The sequence below is a fragment of the Nipponia nippon genome, unplaced genomic scaffold (assembly GCF_047370975.1).
Source record: "Nipponia nippon isolate SJK-2023a ecotype South Korea unplaced genomic scaffold, ASM4737097v1 scaffold_6, whole genome shotgun sequence".
Lineage (NCBI taxonomy): Eukaryota > Metazoa > Chordata > Aves > Pelecaniformes > Threskiornithidae > Nipponia > Nipponia nippon.
The window spans coordinates 75,455,570-75,477,415 of NW_028262380.1; the positions used below are offsets into that span (position 1 = coordinate 75,455,570).

Consider the following 21,846-nt stretch of genomic DNA (forward strand, 5'->3'; position numbering starts at 1 on the left):
AGATCGTGAGTCAGAAACTCCTTAATAAGTTACACTATTCAAAAATCATGCAACTGTTAAGAATTTAGGGGGGGGATTTTGTTTGCCCCTTTGCTGTGCTATTCTAGTCCTTGTTTTATTTTTTTTTTCTCTGCAGTCCCAAGGGTTGGAAGTGAATTATTTATAAATAAATGAAAACTGAGTTTCCCACATCATATACGATTCTAAGAGCCGGACCTTAACACCACCACCAAAATACTGGGGGACTCTAGGTTGGATGAGAAGAACTGGCAGATCTCTGACATGTTCATCTGGATTGTTTATGTTTTCTCCTCTGGGAGCAAGAGCTTTCTTTGAAAGCATTGCATCACTTCTCTCTGGGAGGAACACTTCATGATGGGCAGCTTCTTGCAAAACTAGCCAGAGAGTTTTCAACAATACATAGTAGGGCTGAGCTTTCCAACACAGCATCCAAACCTCCTGTATGGCAAGGAGAGAAAAAAATGGATGTAAACAGAAGTGGAAAAATGAGGGGAATGATTACACGAATTCTTTTCATGTCTTGAAGAAGGTCCGGTCAGGTCTGGTCTGACTCATCATTATGGTTTGTAATCGTGTGCGTGCCGTTTGACAGAGGGAAGGTGACTGAGGGCTCAGTTCTGTATGCAGGCAATCTGAGAAATGCTAATGGCCTCAAGTTCTATAAATTAATGTAGTGAGAACAGAAATTGTTCTGCGGCCTTTGCCTGCAGAGGCATAGACGTTGTCCGCCTCAGGGAACTCAACCCAAAGTAACTCTTAAAGTGTGCAGTGGTTTTAGGAACAATCATCTCGTGCATAACTAAAATGGGTTTTCATTTGATTCTGCTTTATTCAATACATACAGTCCAAAGAATAGTCAGAGAGGTCTTTTATTTCATTAGAGGCTAAAATCTAGAAGTGCAGAGACCTAGGAGATATGGAAAATAATGTTTATGGAGGAAAAGAAAAAGAAGAAAGAACGAAAGATTATTTAATTTCAGAATAGTTCCTGGTATGCTTTAAGCCCTGAATGAAGATTTACATTGGTCCCGCTCGATCCAAACGGGTTGCCTCTCCTTAATAACAAAGCTTTCTTTGAGAATGTTTAATGCATGTTGCTGCTGCCAGATACAACCTCCTACTTCTTCTAGGTTTTGAAATAGACTGGGCAATTCCTAAGCTTTCTTTGGCATGTGGAGATAATTCATGTGTTGGACTACAAACCAGCTGCTCACCCAAAAGCACAGGAGGCCCGGATGATGTAGATTAGGAATAAACAAAAGGAACTGGAAAATTCTGTAGAAGTAACGTTTTAATAACTTTGCTTCTGCATTATATGCTGGAAAATAACTTGTGAAAAGTGAATAGTCTGTGGAGGATTCTCTGCCCTTGGCTATAAAAAGGTTAGTTTTTCTTGTCCCCTTACACGTGTATGCAGCAGATAATACAGAAAATGCTAATCCTAGTCAAAGCCTGCTGAGAGGGGGAAAAAAAAAGTTAGACTTAAGTAATAGATCTGGATAATATACTCAAAGAGCATTGGCACAGCGATGGCAGCAAACGCACAGGAGAGAGAGTGTTCAAGCTGCACTGTGTCACACAGAAGTGTCTTCAAAAAAATAACACACTTGGTTGGTTTGTTCCAAAATTTAGCATTCCTGCTGGAGTGTCAGGGGCTGCAGTGCCCCAGAAATACCCTTTAAAAGCCCCAGGCGTAATTGCTGGCCCTTGAAACTTCATGCCAGCGCTGATGTGAAAGAAGGATATTCCAGCAATACGCTTGTTTCCATGGAGTATGTTGAAGAACAATGGAGCAGAAGACAAAGCTTGGATGAAGCTACCCCCAGGAAAGGTTTGTTTTTGTTTGAACACTGAGACAAAATGTACATAAATGAATAAACTGAAACGGCTGTAAATAGCCTATGAAAACATGCTACAATAAAATTGTTTAGGATTCTTCATTATCCCACTTCACATTTGAGAGAATGACTGGAAAAGAAGATCCTGTATTTTTTTAAGAAATCCACAGGCATTACATCAAATAAGTGTGTTTTCCAGTTCAAATATTTTGAGTATTTTTTAATGTTTGCACAGGCTCATGATTTCTGAGCCCATGTAATAATCTGCAAAAAAATCCCACCATTTCTTGCTTCGCTGAGACTCACCACATGGCATACAGTTGAAAACACTTTGCTGTGGCATGTTTAATAGGTTGCAGAGTAGGCAGTACCTCTAGCCATATGTGGTTCCTTATAGCAACTGGGATGAGAGCAGATAAAATATGTCCCGCTTTCCCAAAGCAAATTGTATGGCTCTGTGGCTACCTGAAAGGAAAGACCACTTCCAGTTTAGCCACACAAATGTAATCTGTGTGTATTCTTAAATTTATGAGTGGCTGCGTTACTGTGCAACCAGCCTGGATTACCAAAATGTTGGATAAGAAATGAAAAAGGTTTGCTTCTCATTATTTTTCCCTCTGAGCGTATGTCTGCTTTACTCAGAATTTCCTGTACCTGATTCTTTGGTGTCTGTGACCACCAACAGAGTTTTCCCCAGCCCTAGCAGTCTGCTTTAAATGTGTGCACTGTATATTCTCCGTGTCCGGAGGGTTCTGGTAAAGGTATTTATCTGTTGAATGACGTGCAGACTGCCAGATTCAACAGATGACAGCTTAACCACAGCACTAGTGACCACCAATGCTGTGGTTTTTATTTTGGGATCCTGCTCGCTCTTTTAAAAATATTGTTGTCATGATTGACTTTTTTCCCTTCCTTTGCAAGCTGTTTCTTGTGAGTTTGTGAATCCTTCTGCTCTGTCCCATATTAAGGACTGGTCTTGATTTCACGTGCACTAATTTCGTGCTGCTCCTCCTCTAGCCTTCAGCAGTTGCTTGTGGTTTGTGCTCATATGAAATCAAAAGCAGGAGTTTGGGAACAGATGTGAATAAATGGGCATGGACACAAATACATGCCTTCTTGCTCCCTCCCTCTTTCTCACCTGTTGGCCATTTGCTAACCTCTGTTAAATTTAAGACATAGGGCAGTTTAGAAAACACACTGATCACAACTCCCCTTTGTTTTTCTTGTTCTTTTTACAGGTGGAGATTTGTGGAAAGGGAAGACAGATGCAACATGGGGACATAAAGGAGGCAAAGTGAAAGGACAGTCCTGAATCGTCCTGCCCAGACCTTTGGTATCAGCAGCACCCATGTCATGTAAGTCCTGTTCATGAGTGTATCAAGCTGGAAACTGCTTGGCAGCATTGTTGTCAGAAGAATACTATCCTGTCCTGATGAAGCTGAACGCAGTCAAGTTAATCATCTCCTTTGGGGTGGCATACTGTTCACATAGGATGGTTTTAGAGACCCAGGAAATTAAAAAGTCAGACGGATGCAAATGTGTGTAGTGCAAATGCATCCTTCCACAATTCTGCGTATCACCACAACAGTTCTTAACAGGGACTTTCTTAGCAAACAACATATGCAAAGATAATAACCTCCCTGCTGATACTGGCAGATACCCTCCTTTCTGACGGACTCAGTTTCATTCACACGCACAACAGGGGGGGAAGGATTATTTTAGCACACTTATTTCTTTCCTGGTTCACATAATTCACTGAGTATGTACAAATAGGAAGGATGCCAAATTGTTTACAGAGGATCAGAGATGATTTGAGCCAAAACTATCCGTCCAAGTGCCCTCAAACTTCTGATGTGGCTATGACTCCAAAAGCTGTGACTCAGCCCTGTCTCTGCACCAAAGTGAATGTCAAAATGAATATTAAGGACAAAAGCCCTGTTCTAAGTTGTACTGTGAGCTCCCACTGTGTGCTAGACATGAGAAATTGTCCTGACTCTGTCAGCATAAAACTTTCAAGACACAGGTAATGTACATCATAAATTTGAGCTGAGAATTTAGCTGTAAGTGTTTTTCCTTTGAAAAATCTCACTAAGCTCCTATCTCCTTCCCCTTCCAGACCACCCGCAGTTGCCACGCACAAGCCAGTCACTCCGTGGTCTTTAGAGGTCACCTGTCATCCTCCGTATCATTCTAAAAGCATAGGTGCCAAGCCAAAAAAAGTCACTTTAAACTGGTGCTTAATGTCAAAGATACAGTTCATATAATTAGAATATAATTAGAATTTATATTGACACTTCTCTGTTTACTTCCTACTAAATGTCTGCATATTTTCTTGAATCTTGGCTATGTATATAATAACAAAGGTATGACTCCATAGAGATATGGAGATCAGATGTTTGAGGGAAGGAATTCTGCTGTAAAGGAATTGACAGGAGGTACATCATTGGCTCTGACACACCAGCATGGTACCAGGGATGCTTACGTAAAACACTCAAGCCAGTATCATCACCCAAAATGAAGCTGTGGATCAGGGAATATTGTAATGGCATTTGCAGTACTTCTTTCCCTTTTTGTTTCTTTTTTCTTCAGATTATGTGTTATATGTAGACCGAAACTGCTGAGTAGATGCGTGGCAAGGAATAATTTTCAAATCAAAGGAAAAGAAAATGTTTTGGTGATTTCTTATTATATTCATCCTCAGTCATATGCTGCTGTATTTTTTTGAAGTATTCTTGAGACTAGTGCTTTTCCTGCTCAGAGAGCTGAGACCTTCACCTATGCCCTTATCATCTCTGGCTTTGACGATGGTCACCTTCTCTTTTCTTACTTATCTAACGCTCATTGAAATACAGCTGCCATAGATGATCTTCCTTCCTTACCACTACGGTTAGGGTCACCTCTTCACTGAATCCTCCCCCGACTCATCGTTTGCAGCACTAGAGGAGCTTGCTTCTTGTCCTCAGTTTCAAAAGACAAATTCAAATACACCTTTTCTTGATTTTTTTGCTCACCTCTCAACCAATTGCTCTTTGCTTTCATAACATCTTCACTATGGAGATGCACATCTGTAACATTTTGAGGTTTTTTTTTCTGTATTGCGTAGTGAGCATGCTATTTGAAACGCTGTCTTTCAGCAGCCTGAAAACCTGCTTTCTCCTCATTTGGCTTCATTCTCAAGACTTACCTCCTATGCCTCTTGGTATCTCTCGTTAAGAAAAGAAAATTATTTGTGATTGGGAATTCATTTTTACATATATTTTTAAAATTTGAAATATGGTGTGATGATGGTCACGATATACATGTGTCTTAGGTTGACTCCACAATATTATTACTGTTTATTGCTGCTGTCATCTTTGATTTCCCCTTCTGTTACAGCTTTTACTTGTTGAAGCTTGTCTTAATTTCAGACCCAGATCCTACGACTTACACATCTGCTTACCTTTAGTCATCTGTGTATTCCTATTGATTCCAGTGAGAATACACACGTACTTTAAATTAACCACGTGTGCAAGATTTTTGGAATTAAATCATGGGAAATAAAGTTTACTTGTTGTTATTTTTCCCAGCTTCAACAGCTAGCAGCTTCTGCAGGTGGTCAAACCTGCGGAGATTTAAAAACCATTTTTGCTAAAGAAAAGACAGTCGGCCTGAAATCCGACTGATTTGAGAAAAAGTCTTGACAATATTAAGAAGAGAATTTTGTATAGCAATAATAGTGGTGTGAGCTTTCATAGCACGGGTTGTTCCAAGACAGTAGAACTGGCAATGACCCAACATTTTATTCTCTTTTCTCGAGGCAATACTCAGATCAGATACAGTTTTCCTCCCTTACGTAAATCGGTGCTGTCGAAAGTATGGGGCAGGAGGGACAGGGGAAATAGTAGTTTGTAATTCTTGATGGGGAAAACCCCCCAGGGTAACTGGTGCTGGGTTGTTTGGTAATTGGAAAGGACTTAGTTTCCTGAAAAACAAACACCAAAAGAAGAGCAGAAGTTTCTGAGAAAAAAATCAGGTGGAAAATCAGGTTGAAGAGCCATCTCTGCTGTGAAGATTGACTACATTATAATAATTTGTTTTTCTTATTTCTATGTATTTTCTTCACATTTAAGCTGTTACAACAAGGGCTGGAAACAACTCAAATTTCAGTCTGCATTAAGTAGCATTGTAACTGCACTTCAATTAAAAAAGAAAGTGAGAGAGAGAATTTATAAGTTATGGTATTCTAAATCACATGCCACATGATATTTGAAAATATTTGAATAAATGTAATATCATTACAATTGTTTGAAAAAACATCTTTTTTTAAAATTTATTTTGCTAATACAGGCTAGCAGTGGCAGAGTAAAATATGAGAGAAAATGAAAACTGTGAGAAGATAATCTAATGATAGTTTAAATTTGATATAACATTTCATTCTTCAAGAAGTGCAACTTTAAAAACGTGATTCAAGATGTATGGAAGTTAAAGAAAATGTTTCATTCCAGCACACTGTAAACACAGGTCTCAAAATATCATCTTTCCCAAAAGACAGAAATTCTGGGCTACCACCATCTCTGCAGCTCTGTGGCCAATATCTGCATTATTTATTTAGCCTGGGAAGCCTCTCAGAAGGAGCAGGATCACAGGGCAGCTCAGACAGGGCCAGATGGGAGGAGGTGGGAGGTCAAGCCCTGCGCTCAGCTCATCCCTTGTGGCTTTCCCCAGGGGACTGCTCTTGCACCCAGCAGCCAAGGAAAGAGCCCTTGCAGCTCCAGGTCCCTGTTGGGAATAGAAACCCAAACGACAGAGAAAAAGAGAGACAGAGAGAAAGAAAAGCAGAGGGAGCAAAGAGTGTAACCTAGTGTTTCCCGGCATTGTCTCCTGAAAAGAGCCCTTCAGTCTCAATTTGTTGGCTGCACAGAAGTGCATGAGGTGATCTCAGCCTTAGAAATCAGTAAATTAGATAAGATAATTCATTTCTCTGCTAACTTAGAATTATTTTTGCTGATGTGTGGTTTGCTGTTTTTATTCCTATAATCCGTTGGTAACTTAATGCCTTTATGTTTTAGAAAAAATATTTCCTCCTTTTCTAGCTTTGAGCTGTTTGTTAGTATAAAATAACCACATTTATGAAAGGAGCACAAAAGCCCACAGGGGTGAATGCACTGGAGACCCGGAGCCACATTTTTTCACAGTCAAATTTCTGATGTCTTGCAGGCAGGGCAATAGTGATTAGCATGATCTGTTCCCTCTTCAGAGTATATTTATATTTGCCATACAATAACACACATTTTTTCATTTTTCTATGAATATGACACTATCTGCAAACCATCATTGTTTTCTCTGATATGTGCTAAATATTGACAAGGAAACAAACAAACAAAAATACGCATGCCAAAACAAGCTGACCTATGGTACAAGAAGAGTAAATAAGCTAATGTCCTTGGAGATGTCTTTTATTATTACTAATTGTTTTTTAGACACCACAAGTCTCTTCTCAGTTGTGGAAGACAAAGGCTCCTCCAGTGTCGCATTAAATTGGGGGGCAGGACCAAGTGAAATGTGCTTGTCCCGAACAGTAAATTCGTGAAGAGGTGGAGCAGGCTGGCTGTGTTGTTAACAGCTCTGGTTTTACTGGAGCTGATGGGTTTTGGAGTGCTTTCTTCTACCCCATATCACTCATCTATGTCATGTATCAGGGGAGAGCAATTACTTGACTATGTATGGAGATATTAGGTAGTACCTGAAAGTATTCAGCTGGTTTGGACGGTGTCTGGAGTCTACCTCTTCATAAAACTCATCTTTATCAAGGCCCAAGAATCTTCCTTTGTAGCTTATCCAGAAACTGTCCACGAGCCAAGAAGTTCAGAACAACCAAGAATATGAAAATGCAGTTAAAAGTGCACGTGATACGCATGGAGGCTGTACGGGAAACAGCCGCAGGAATTGTAAGGCTTGGCAGAAAAAAAAGCATCTTACCCCAAGTTAAGGGTACTTGGGAGGCTTATTTAACCTTCACTTTGGCCATTTGCACACAATTTTATGTTATTATTTACTACATGATTGAATTGAAATGTGAATTTGCCATAGCAACCCAGGCTTCAAATGGGGCATACGTTCCTTTCCAAAATTACAGCACCTCCTTAAAAAGGAGTAAAGAATAGTGCTCTGTGTAATCTGAACTCTTGCAAAATGTTATTAGCAAAATATGGCTTTAATAAACAACACATTTTCCCCAATTCTTAGAGTACGTTTAATAAGGAAAGGCTGCAATTATAAGAAAATATCATATATATTTATAAATATATATATATATAAAATGAGCTATTTCAGCTTAATCAATTTTTGAGGAAAAAATTAAGGTGGGGGATATGCAGCTGGCAATGGTAAGACCAAGGCCCTGTGGGACTTATACATGGTGTGGGTGAGGGTTTCTGTGCCACTGCCTTCTTGTTTCACCATAAGGAAAACAAAACAGTGACAGATCATACATTCATTCATGCATTTTACTCCTTCCATTTAATCAGTCCTTTTGCCAGAAAAATAATGGAGCATCCAGCAGATGACATAATTGTACATAAATAAATATTTATTCAAATCCCCTACTTGCAGTCACTTCCCACTAACAAAATACCAGAGTCAGCTGGATTTCTGGAAAGCAGAATGTGTCCAGAAGTTTTGCTAGGTTATGCAGAATTATGCTTGTTTAACTGAGCCTTTGAAAGTCTCATATGGTTTTAAATGTATATGTTTGTGTATGTGTATGCGTACCTGTCTGTCTATCTATCTGTTCATATTATGTAATACAAAACACCTGGACTTGTACATCCATTTCACTTTTTTTCCTGTTGTTCTTAGGTAGACATTACTAACAAGATTTATCTTAAGCATAAGCATACATAAAGTTTTTCTGTTGTGGACATCGATTTTATATAACTGATGTACATACTTTTTTTTTTAAGCAGATTTTGAAGAGATTCAGCCTTGTGTACGTTCAGCATGACAAAAGAGCTACACAAAAAAGGAGCAACCTCACCCTGTTTACAAATTATTTCTTGTGATTAAAGTGACAATGAAAATCCGGCAAATCACAGCTCTTTGTCATCATTTTTAAAAGCGAGTCAAGAACCCAAGCCCTGGAGCAAACAAGTACTACAACAGGTGAGTTAACACATGTCTCTCCAAACACTTCTAGAGATGTTTAGGAATTTGTTTTCAATAGGAGATAAGTGGGAGCTTCTGCACCTAACAGTGAAGAAGCAGCCCCAAGCCTCTGAATTTTTTAATTGCTAGACTACTGTAAGCTTTCTTACACAATGCAGGCCAGCGTAAAGGATAGAGAAGACTTGGGGCACAGTGGCTGCCAGATTTACTTCTATGCATCTCTAGTGTCCAAGCTAGTAGTCTAGATTCAGGAGAAATGCAGCTTCAGAGCTTAAAAGGCCAGCGGTGGGACCTATTTTGGACCTGCTTTTTGATGTGCTGCAAGTTGCACCAGAAGCCTTCACTGGCAATGGGAGATGCCTGGATGCGTGGCTCGGAAGAGCTGACTCCTATTCCTTGTACGCACGGGCACAGTTAACCTGTGGTGGACACACCAGCCTTGCTGGGTACCTACAGAATCTCAGTCTGGCTGGTTCAAGTCACCCACTTCCAGACTTTCTGTTCATTGTAAATAGAGACCTGGGAATCTGGACCCAGCATTTTTGCAGATATTCTTGTCTTTTCCACTTTATTGCTAGTTCTCTCTTTCGGGATGTTACAACATAATATCAGAACATGCCTCAAATATCAGCTTCCCATTTGCAATTCATGATATTAACTGAAAATTTCACAGGTTAAAAGCACATCTTATGGATTGGCTTAAATCTATTATCCTTATTTTAGATTCTTGTAAGTTAATGAAAACCACAGCAGGTTTGAATTTTGTTTTCCTTTTTAATCTAGAGACATTATTTGTTTTGACTGAAAGGGAATTGTGAGAAATACTGATAGACTTAAAGAGAACACATTTAAGTGCTTTCTGAGGACAGCAAATGAACCCTAGCAGTGAGATCCTGCTGTATGTGAGGCTCTAAAATTGCACTGCACAAGTACTTTACTGGGATGTTAAGTATAGGGGTGTAAAATTAGTTACATGTTCAAATGCGTGTAATCCAAGATGATATCCAGTTAAAAATGGCTAATGCATAAGGAAAAAATTATTCTCAAAATTTAAAGGAGTTATATTCCCATCCAAGATTTCTAGTGACATCACACACCATGAAACAATAAAATCTAATAAAGCTCGTTCACTTCAGCAGAAGTTTTAAAGTATGTTCAGAAAGACATTCTCTCATCAGTGCTGCCTGACTTCAGCCTTGAAATCCTAAATCTGACAGCCGTTCACTTCTTTTTTACTTCTTTTTCTACCACACAGAACAGCATCTTTGCTCTTCCTTCCCAGTCTGCACCCACAACATGCATCAGCCATACCAACACGCTGAAATATTTTATGTAGAGCATTCCCCATATTCACTGGGAAATACCAGAAACTGATGCAAGTCCTGATGTAAGTTTTCAATAAAATAATGAAATTAGGGCCTAGCTAGCTAGGAACAGTGCACGTCTGATTTCAGAGCTCCATGACTCCATGGCTACAGGCAGTATAACTTCATAGTTCTCAGAACATGTGAAACTCAGGAGCTACTCAGAAACATAAACTGCAATTCCTGGAGGTAAAGTGAAATATCTATTAGTTGTATATATCAAAATTGGTCTTCTCTGAAAGAATATGCATTACAGAGAGATATGTCTGATACCTGACATATGGTCTTCTTTCCAGGAATCAGTGCTATGTAAGTATTAAAAGAAATGTTCCATTCTCAACCTTACGCAAAGGCAGAGTCTTTTTTGGCCTTGGCCTTCACAGAGTAAATGCATTAATTTGAATTGTGTTTTTATTAATGCTAAAAGTCAGGAAAAAAGCCAGGACCAAACCCCATAATGCCATTGCTCTGCTATTTGGAAAATTTTGCTTGCCTATACTTTAAGCTCCCTGGGAGAAAGTCTGTCTTTCCAATGGTTTCAGACTGTGTACAAGACAATAGAAACAATGCTGGAATATAATAAATGCTTAACAATATTAACAGTGCCAGTGGATTCAGTTTGGTCCATGTAATTGCAAAGTGTGTCCAGATGCTGCAATGTTGCATACCTTGTAAAGGCATATAATGATAAACAGATAATAAAGGTTGAATTGAACAAGTCGATGGTTTTGGCCTTGTTGCTGGCTGGCAGTCAGGGAGTGTACGTGAAATAAACCATCACCACAATTAGCACTGATTGGCACTCTACCATCTCCAGGGAGATCCAAGATGTTGACTGTCTCACTTCTAGGAATGGTCCCTCTGGGGCAGCGTTCAAAGCATTGACAGGTTAGTGCAGTAATGACTTAATGCGTAATGCCCAAACTTTTTATGATTTGCCAATTAATTTCAACTTTGGGAGTTGTCAGTTCAGCCCTTTTACCAAAACATAAAGGAAAAGTGCTTTTTAAATTATTTTCTCACAGAATAATTGCAGAAGGATGGCCAGTTCCAACACAAAAGCCAGGCACAGCTTTATTAGGTACCTAAAAGGAGATACAGGCCTTCCTCCTAATTTATCATCAGCATGTTTATTTATCTCATAACGTCCCACATCTCAGGCACTGCACAGAGCATCCTCTAAGATCAGCAGTACATCCACCCTATAAAAAGCTATTTAACTCAATTCAATTATATAAACCAGTTTAATCTAAAACAACAGCAATGAAGGGTAACTGTAGGCTAGCCTGGGTAAGAATTATCTTGGCTGTGCCAATAGATTTGCTGTCTGTTTCTTAACTCTCTGTATTTCAAGTCTCCTCTGTAAGAACATTTGTCTCTTACTTATTCTGAAACTATAGATGACAGTATTTCCATGAAAGTGTATCAATACCTACTTAATGTTAAAGCTGAACACAGGTGCTTCATGAAAATGTGATGCACTTGAAAATAGACTTTATTGATATTTCTCTGGAGGTCAAAAGATCCTGTGATGGAAGGTGTAATGACAATTCAAGGTACTAGTGATAGCCACTTAGTAGTATTCCCCATTTTCCTGGTTTCTTTGAATTACAGCACATGCAGGTCTATTTGAAATAAAAAGTAAGGACACTCCTGATAGGGGAACGTGCCTTTCTACTAGGACTGGGCATTGGTGGGTAGGAGTCTGTTACAATAAAGGGAGCTAGAAGACAGCTGAATGCAACATGAGACAAAAAGGAAGTTCTTTGTGCTAAATGATTAAAACTAAGGCACTTTGCCAAAGCATGCATACATCATAGCATGCTACTTATTTGGGTGAAGAAATCCCCCCAAGTTCCACTTCTTGCACACTGACAGATGAGCTCTGAGTCATCAATTATCCCCAGCAGCGTGCCCAGGACCACTGCTGTCAAACGCACAGTAAAGCCTGCTGCCCGCCGAGGCCCATTTGAGGATCTATACTCTGGTTTCTCCTGGAATTACATTTTTGAATGTGTGTGACACAACAGACTGCATTATAATGAGCGCAGAGTTCAAAACTTGGCACCAGTGCCTGCTCTTTTTCCAAAGTCAAGTGTAAAGTCTTAAGGCCCTATTAATGAAAAATCCACCCCATGGCTGGATCACAGAAAAAGGAGGGCCTCAAATTATGAGCAGGATCTGTTATAAAAGCCATGTGTTCATGTAAAAATATGATGGAATATGGGCACAGAACGTTACATGTGGATTTCACTAGATGCATAGGGATTCCTGGTATGCACGTAAATTTATATGTTGTACTTAGAGACACAATGCAAAGGGTCAGGAGGCTGTAAATATGTTTCCTTGCTGCATAAAGTAGAGTGATAAACAATGACATGCCAAAAGTCCTGAAACTCAAGGTCGAGGCCAAACTACAGCTTGAAGCAGGACAGCCAAACACAACCATCCATGCAGGGACAGTAGAGCTAAGGAACTCAGCAAATTATGAAAGATATAGCAAGTCTTACTTTCCTTTATCCTGCCTAATGTTTTTGATTCTAAAGAGTGAAGCCAGTCACTCTTGTATGATATATCAACCATGCTCCCTGAACAATCTGGGGACCTGTTAATAGTTTATACCTGAGTATTTGACATAGGCTGCAGGAGTAGTCAACGCCTGTTATTTTTAGAAAGACAATTAAGCAGTCCTAAAATATTAATGCATGCTAGGAGTATGTTATTGATCTCAGGAAAAATAGTTGTTTTCCTAATGATCTCAGCAAGTTAACATACTCACTTTAATTTCTTTTTACTGTTTTAACCAAAGAGTTCAGGAAAAGATAAGACAGAAGAATTTTTCCATCAAAAAATAATTAATATCTCTAGCCTTAGCCAACTTATGCAAAGCAGACTATTCTTCTTTTTGTAATATGTTTAATTTCCCATACATCTCTGCTCATTCTTTCATTGACAGCCTGGATCACAATAAAGTGTTTTAGTTTGTTTTTGTTTTTTTTTAAAAAAAAAGGCAGGCTGGGTTCATGCTGCTCACTTTCTGCAAGTTGTATGTGTAGCCTAGCCTGCGCTGCTCCCTTTCTCTCATAGCTGCATGTGTGCAGTCTTTGCCTACCATTAATCCCCAGCATGATGGGCTTTGTAAACGAGACAATGCAGAAGTCATGAGAGGACTCTGGGAAGGAGATTTGAGGCTACTTTTGTAAGGCTGCTGTCAGAAGAGCCCTTTCTCCTTAGCATATGCGTCGTCCTGCTGTCGGGAAAGGCACAGAGAGGAGTGAGGCCAGAGCATACAGTCCTTTGGCAATTCTGGATAAGAGCTTTGCTCTTTGGACTATTTGCATTTGCTATAATTTATGCCATCCCAAAGCTTCTAAAGTACATCTAAAGCAGCTCTATCCTCTTTGGTATAGATTCTTATTAAAAACCACAAAACATGAGACATTGTGACGGAAAACTAGTCTTTCTCACCGACATGAAGACTTCAACTGTTCGTTCTATACACGAAACAACGCGACAGCAGCTTTCAGCTTTTTACGGTGTAAGCATGTCACAGCAGCTGGAGGAAGCATTAAGCCAGCTGATTCAAGCAGGGACATCCAGGATCTACACAGAACATGTAGATCTTCAGCATTACTGATGCTGCTTAGATTTTTACACATGACTACAAGGACAAATTTCAGCTCCAGAAGCAGAGCTTCATCTTGCATCACCAAAGAAATGCACTGCCAGCCAAACAAACACTGCTGGTAAGGATCGCTTTAATGCTATAGAATAAGTTGTGTCAAAGTATAACGGCCTTCCACAAAGGAAAATGGGAACTAAAGCACCTTTGCTCAGATTCTACTTTCGTATTACTGGGGTCTTTAGGCAGAATGTGTGCGGGGGGGGGTGTCTTGGGAGCTTAGAAATGGAGGGGAGTAGAAACAGTTGTCACAGTCAATGTGTTACATATACCTTGAGAATTCATCAAATGGTCTATTAATTACTGGTGCCAGTGTAACAGAGGCAAGAGAGTGAAAAACTAACACTCTGTTTGTACAGTCAACAAAGAGGAGGAAAATAAACACTACCAAAGCTGTAAATATGTCACAAAAGTTTCAAAAACTTATGTTGCCAGGGGAACAGAAGGTTTCATTAAAATTATGACTTTATCTCTGGAAAAGAATTCAGTTAGAACACAGGTGGTTGTCATAAAAATTGTGTATATTAGGAAAAATCACAGTGCTGACTGTTGCAAAGCAGGAATAATTCTGTCCGATACCTTCTAAGCATCCCAACTGGCAGGTTTTATTTAATAAACTGGGGTAATAAATGCACTGTATAATCACATGATGTATGTGTAATATTACTATAAATGTAAAAAATTCTGTAAACATAAGTGTTTTTTTTTTTATAATATGCTCTATGAGAAATCCACTCCATCCTCTGAAAAAGTTTATCATTGAAAAGACAAGACAGGTTACAATTAATGTGCGTAGACTGACATAAAGTCCAATTCTGCAAGATGTTGCAGAGCTCTCTCTCTCTCTTACTGCTGTCACTACAACTGCAAATTCCTTGAAATAGTTGCTTAAGCATTTTGCAGGAGATAAGAGTTCCTTATAGTTTCAGAAAGAGAAATGAGTCTGTATTTCAATGGACAGATGGCTCAGACGACATAGCTAATGCTGTTTGGGATTTATGTGGGACAGCAGGATAAATGAGTTCCCTTTATACATCACCCAACTAGAAAAAAATGTAAAATTATGAAAGGGCTCCCTCTGTCCCATCTTGCATGGGAGATAAGAGTGAGGAGGAGATGACATTTGGGTTTTCTACTAAATGCGGTTGCAGGCCAGCTGGAGAATGTCTGGTCTTGCATGTGCATTAAATAACATATGTACATCTATGTACATTTTTGCCTCAGATACTAGGTAGGTGTTAACAAAACAGCTGAACAATTTATGAAATTGTTCTTGTCCATTTTTAGTTTTCCCATCCACAAGGTCTGCACATTCTGTTCTGTAAGACATAGATTCTCAGTACAACATACACCTCTCTTCTGAAAACAGAATATTGTACTATTATTGCCAGAAGGTCCCAAGTAGAAAACAAAACAAAACAAATAAATCAACTGTGATAAAAAATAACAACAACAACAACAACAAAACAAACAAGAGCACTCTTCTCCTGCCATCTGGCAAAACAAAATCCTTCAGTCATGATTTATTAATAAAACCAGCTATGGACAGTTAATAGTGTGCATCTGGATCTAATGAACAAATGCACAGCCAAAATAATTTTTTTTTCCCAGAGTTTAAGTGAAGTAATTTATCTGTACTTTAACAAAAGCTTTTATTTCCACATGAAGGGGTGGGCAGCCATTCAATCAGACATGATTGAAATTGTTTCAGTCAGTTAAATTGCCCAATATTTTCATGTTACCTTGAAAAAAAAAAAAAGAGGAGAGCATGTGTGTGCCATTTTGACATAAGGAAATGTATGTCTCTACCTACAAGATGTTTAATTTATATAAATTTGTATACCAATATTTATGATTCTATTATACACAGAGAAAGTAATGCACTTGCATTAACGTGAAACATCACAATGAATTAAGCTCATAAAGAATAGAAAGTGTACGTGGAACGAAAAGGCTGGGATATTCTTGACTCAGCTCTATAGCCTTCTGGGTAGAAAAGCTCATTTTGAAAGCAGATGCTCCTGTCTACTATAACAGAATTTCTGTTTAAGTTTTTGAGTGGATGCTCACTGCTTTCAGCTGGCAGCGAGGATTTTTAGCAATGCCTCCCGTCATTAATTGCCCAGATTTTGTTACATGCACATTAGTAAAAATGGGAGGACCTGTGCTTAAGGCAAAAGCTCAGTAAGAGTTTCCCTCTGGCATGTATATAATATTCCAGTACCTCTAAGTGATGCAAAGAGGCTCACCAAAGTCAATAGAACTACTGACACGTTTAAAGTGAAACATGTGTGTGATTGTTTATAGAACTGGAGTCCATGATTTTAATTCTCTTTAACAGTGGCTTAACTCTTAATATCATACAGCTAGCAGGCTGCTTTTCCTTTACTCCTTTTTTTCTTGGAAGCATGCCACGATTCTTTTAAAGGAGCTTTTGAATTAGTCTAGCATCACTGCTAAGCAGCACAGCAGAATATCAGGCACTCTTGTGGAGTTTTTCCAATTAATTTAGGATTTGCAGCTAAATATAGGGGACACGATTTAACATATGAAAATCCATGAACCATTAAGGAGCAAAATTCCAGTGGAGGGGTTTCTTTTAAAAAAACAAAATAGAGCAAATGTTTCAAACATATGCCAAACATTTACAGGGTTGTTAGCAGCAAGTGGCTGAAGGAAAGCTGGACAATTGCAAAAGCAACTTTAGCTGATGGATCATTTAAATCACAAAATAACGGCTGATGACTTCTTCATAGTCAAGTAGCCTTTCCTGACTTTGTTACAGCCTCACACTCTCTTTTGTTCCTGAAAATCTCTTATAACAAAAGCCCAATGATCTCTGAAGGAGATAGACCTAGTCAGTAATTTTCTTCTTGCTCTGGAACTTAAACTGACACATTTTTTCATGCAAAAAATTCAGCTAGAGCTCGCAACCGTACAGGCAAAATAAATCTTTTGTAAGACGTATTTGTGTTGATAATTGGCATGGCTCTTCTTATGCGTTATTAATTTTCTGTAAAGAACAAATCTTTAGGTTGAAGAAAGCTAATGAAAAGAAGAGAAAAAGTACTTTCATCCTTTTAGTTTAGCTTCCGCATGTTGTAAAGCAATCAGATATGACAACGGGAACTGAAAGAAGTAACATAATAATGAGATATTTATATTCAACTACATAAAAAGATAAATGAGCTTAATATTGACCTCACTGTCTTTATTCTTTCTAAATGTTGCCCAGAGTGGCACACAAGACCAAGAATTATTCAGCGGTCTAATGAGGGGAATTCTGCATGCCTCCAGCTGGCCCTTCTTTGTGAGCCAGTAACTAAAATGGATTATATTTGGGTACTATACCTAGTTTTGCCCATAATTTACTGTCTGATCTTGGCTAGTGCCCAATATCTGTTTTTCTATACACAGTTTTTATGCAATATTGGAAAAGCCTGCAGTCTAGCTTTCCGTGCTACCAAATAGAAAAACGTAAACATATGCACAGTATCTAAGAGGAGCTACTACCATTCAAACTACTGTGGCTGTAGAAGTCTTCCTTGTTCCCAAAATGACATTCTACAGAACTTCCTTAAGTTATATGTTACTTCCTTTATGAGATATCTTAGAAACAGAGACACGAATATATAAGGTATATGAAATATCAGATTCACTTCCTATTTGAAGTACATGAAAGTACTGAAACAGTGCAATAGGATAGTTTAACTGCTTCCAGCCACTGCTTAGGGATCCTGTGATCATAGGTGCTCTCATTAAAGTTCATTTATAATGAATTTCCAAAAATATTTCTCTTAAAATTACAATGCTTTATATTGATGACTTTTTTTTTTTCAATAACCAGAAAGAAGTAATCGATGATTTTACAGATGAAGAGACTCAGATTTTTATTTTTTTTTTTTTAGCAAGAAGCGTTAGCATCAGAGAATCATAGACTCATTGAGGTTGGAAAAGACCCTTAAGATCATCGAGTCCGACTGTTAACCTATCACTGCCAAGTCCACCACTAAACCATGTCCTCAAGCACCATTTTTAGCTTTGACTGCTTCGAAGCGTTGAACTAAGAATGGCAGATATTTTAGTGGGGACTCAGCTAATTGTATATCTGGAGATGTAATGAAGCTCTGAAATATTTCTTCCCCCGGGAGGTGAGAGTGCTGGCTATTACAATAGCTTACTTCTTTCATGCTTGACAGTTGAGGGGCTTTTTTAAATAACGGCAGGAAGTCCAGAGCTTTTCTATGTACGCCTTTCCTTTCAGTATGCCGGATGCCCTGGCACCAGCGAGGCTTTGAAACCTTCTCCTGTTTCTTCAGCACCTGATGGTGATTGTTCAACTAGAGATTTATAGCTGACCTGAAACTCAAAGCTTTCAAATAGCTGAAGTTACAGAAGGCTGAAATGCTGCTGGATTCACCGGAGTGATAGTGTTATCAGCAGCTGATGGCTGCTGAACACTGAAATGAGATGGTAATTTCTGCATTCCAGCAGTCAAATGTTCCTACCCCCAAAGACACCAACACAACTCAAAGAAAATGCTATTTAGAGGCCTTATCTTCTGCACACGTTTGCATATGTTTGAGCTCTAACCACATCAGTAACATTACTAGCTTTAGTGGAATATCTCCTGTGATGATAGTTTATCTCACGCATAAGTACTTGCAGGATGAAGGCCTCTGTTAGTTATCTCCAAGGGGAAGCAGCCCAAAAAGCCATGATCAGGGAATAAAAGAGACTTCCTCCCCCTGCTCTCAGAGACGGTCCCATCCCATCAGGGCTGAGAAGAACTGTGGTGCGTGGGGGCATCTCTGCAAAATTTTTATGGCCTGGGCAGTGTTTTCTTTCACAGAACGGCAGCATCACAGAGTGGCTGAGGTTGACAGGCACAAGTGGAGATTGTCTAGTCCAACCCTGCTAGAGCAGGTTGTTCAGGACCATGACCAGTTGGGTTTTGAATATCTCCAAGGATGGAGACCTTCCTGATGTGTCTCACTAGGACGGGGCAGAAGGGAAGGCTCAACCTTCCCCTTGACCTGCTGGTAACTCTGGCAATGCTCTGCCTAATTCAGCCCAGGGAGCTGCTGGCCTTCTTTGCAGCGAGGGTGCATTGCTTTCAGTAGAGGTGATATAGGTCTGTCAAAATCTGGGGTTCTTTCAGAGACTGTAATTGCTCAGACATTATGAGGGTCCTAAGTTGCACATAAAACTCTAAAACACCCCCTTATCTGTCCCCTTCTCTCCCCTCCATCCACGGTTCCTAAGAAACCAGTAGTAAGCGAGAGCCAAGAAAGATGCAAGTTCTTTATACGAACGACTTCATACCTAACGTTCAGAAACAGAAGGTTTTGTTGCTACTTGCTTCTTTAAAGCCACAATACAGCATCTGAAGTGACACTGAAAAACTGCAAAACAAGTGTTCCTGCAGTTATAAATAAAAGGGGAGATAAGGTTGGAGATTATTTATGTCTGTAGGAAGGAGAAGTTACTATAGAAACATAAAAGGAAAGCCGTGAAGCTTTATAACTAAGACATAAAAGGATTGCATCAGGGGTAAAGATCCCTGATGTAATAAGAATGAAAAAGGAAAAGTTATTCCAGAGATGAAACCAGTTCAACATCTGAACAGTATTTTCAAACTGTAAAATACTCTCTCAGTAGTGATTCTTTCTCTCATTAGTCTTTCTCTCATTAGTGTTGTTATTACTATCCTCATCAATGTCCCTATTGAGATGTGAACATGTACTGACAGTAATTCCCAGATCTGTAAGAAAAGGCTTTATGTGGAAAAGGGAAGAATTAAAAGGAAAATCCTTTGGCAAAAAATGTCTTTTTTTTCTTAAAAAAAAAAAAAAAAAAAAAGAGAATGGTAGCATTACACTGTCAAAAAACAACCCCAAATCTGGACAAAGATGGGGTATAATGTCTTTTGTGAAACACTAATAAGTAATAAGCTAGGAAAAAAGAGAGTAAGAATGTCTTTGAGAATATTAAATTATGGTATATCTTGAATTGTCTTCCTGAAATTACTAAAATATTCTTAAAATTAATTTAGTCTGAATTATTGTAACAGAAAAACAGTATCTAGCAGTAACAGACTATCAGCATCTTGCTCTTACTCTGATATATACAGTTTATTGTAGTAAATATGTTGCAAACACAAGTCAGAAGATCACTTGCATAGTCTTCTTTAAAATCTAAAGGAATTATTTAGGTATTAAATTGTGTAAGTCTTGAAAATAAACAAACTAAACTAAGATTTCATTGGTACCCTATATTTGAACAACAATACTGTTTATGCAGGTGGATTGCTGTCTACCTTCCTAACTTGCTATCCAGTCACATATTATTAAATAAAGACTTGCCACCCTCCCACTCCTGGTCTGTGTGTTTGTAAGCAAAATGTGCCATGAAAAAAGAAAACTCCTGAAGCCACTATTTACCAGAAATCTTTGTACTTCCCTTTAAAGAGGTAAAAAATTATTCAAATTATAAATTAAAAAGTCTACCAAATGAATTAAACATTCTGTGTCCATGTTTAGGATAGTTCATTATAATACATTTTCAGTGTTGCTTAGCCTTTGGGTACTTTACATCCTGGAAATATAGTAGAATGTTCTAGCAGAATCCTATAAATAAAAGATGTCTGTGATTTTTTTTTTTCACTAAGACCCCCACCCCAAACCTTGAAAATTACTTGTAGCTTAAAAGTTTTTACAGTTCATCAAGTTACACTGAGAAGAATGTTTTACTGCTATTTTATGAGTCCATAGAGTTTTATAAGACAATTTTGAACTAAAGTATCTTCAATAAAACATAAAATAATGGCCTTGCTAGAAGCAAAAATCTGTAAATAACAGCTATTTCTGCAATGCCTGTGAACAGGTTTCATGTGTAAATGGGTACATAGTCATAATACAGACCAGTCAATAAAACAGGGAGCCTCTAACTTTTTATGCTCAAACAATTTAAATGTTACTTTTTAATAGCTTTTGACTCATGCTTTCTTCCTTCACTTCCGTTTAAGGGGATAGGAGCTTGCACTATTAATAATTGCTCTTAGAAAAAGAGTAGTAAAATATTTTTAGGTTAAAACCAATACAGATTCTTGGGTAGGACAGGATTAGTCAAACGCTTTATGTGACAAGATTAGCACAAAAGATGGTAGAATTGTTTTAAAGATAGATTGTTTAAAAACTATCCTTGCTTGTATCTTTAACGCAACACTTGTGTTTCAGTTATAAAACTGCATCCTGAAGCAAATCCCTTGCAATTTTTCCAAACAGAAAGTACGTACTACATTTTAAAGGACGTTCTTTAAAAGGTACCTAAGTTTCACTGTAGTGATTTTATATCAGATGTTTTAAAACCTGTGTTAAGGAGCAGCAATGCTTTTGGCATCAGGGAAGCAATGTTGAAATCTGAAGCTGCAGTTTGCTTGTGCTTGCAGAAATTGGTATAGCTCTTTACTTTAACAGTGTCTATACTATGTAACAGCAAATGAAGATGTAACTCTTCATTTCATTAAATAGATAGCTTCGAAAAATATAGCCCCCAAAAGGACAATGACTATGTGTCATTTCAAAACACAACACTAACTGTGCCAGTTCAAAGCAGCTGTAGCAATGCAGGCAGAAACATTTATTAGCTTTTACATATCTAAAAAGGCAGGCGTCTGTGTCTGCCAGGACTCTCCGAGGAGCTCCTTAGCATAACTATTTAAATACTGGTTTGATGAGCACTGGTATGTCCAATCCATGTGAATCCTCATGTCCAAAGGTACTTCCAGCTCCAAGCA

General features: G+C 38.5%; 1 long non-coding RNA gene across 2 annotated transcripts in view; it reads left to right on the forward strand.

The window, feature by feature from the left end:
- Positions 1-19,521, forward strand: part of LOC148051579 (uncharacterized) — a 40,531-nt gene extending 21,010 nt beyond the window's left edge. The window contains exons 7-11 of one of the 2 annotated variants that reach the window (XR_015699855.1): positions 1,654-1,852; positions 3,098-3,214; positions 8,804-8,999; positions 13,777-14,112; positions 17,957-19,521. This is a non-coding gene — a long non-coding RNA (uncharacterized LOC148051579). Of the gene's footprint in view, positions 1-1,653; positions 1,853-3,097; positions 3,215-8,803; positions 9,000-10,257; positions 10,941-13,776; positions 14,113-17,956 lie in introns of those variants that run through there. The other variant, XR_015699856.1, reaches the window with a different exon arrangement.
- The last annotated feature ends 2,325 nt before the right edge of the window (positions 19,522-21,846 follow it).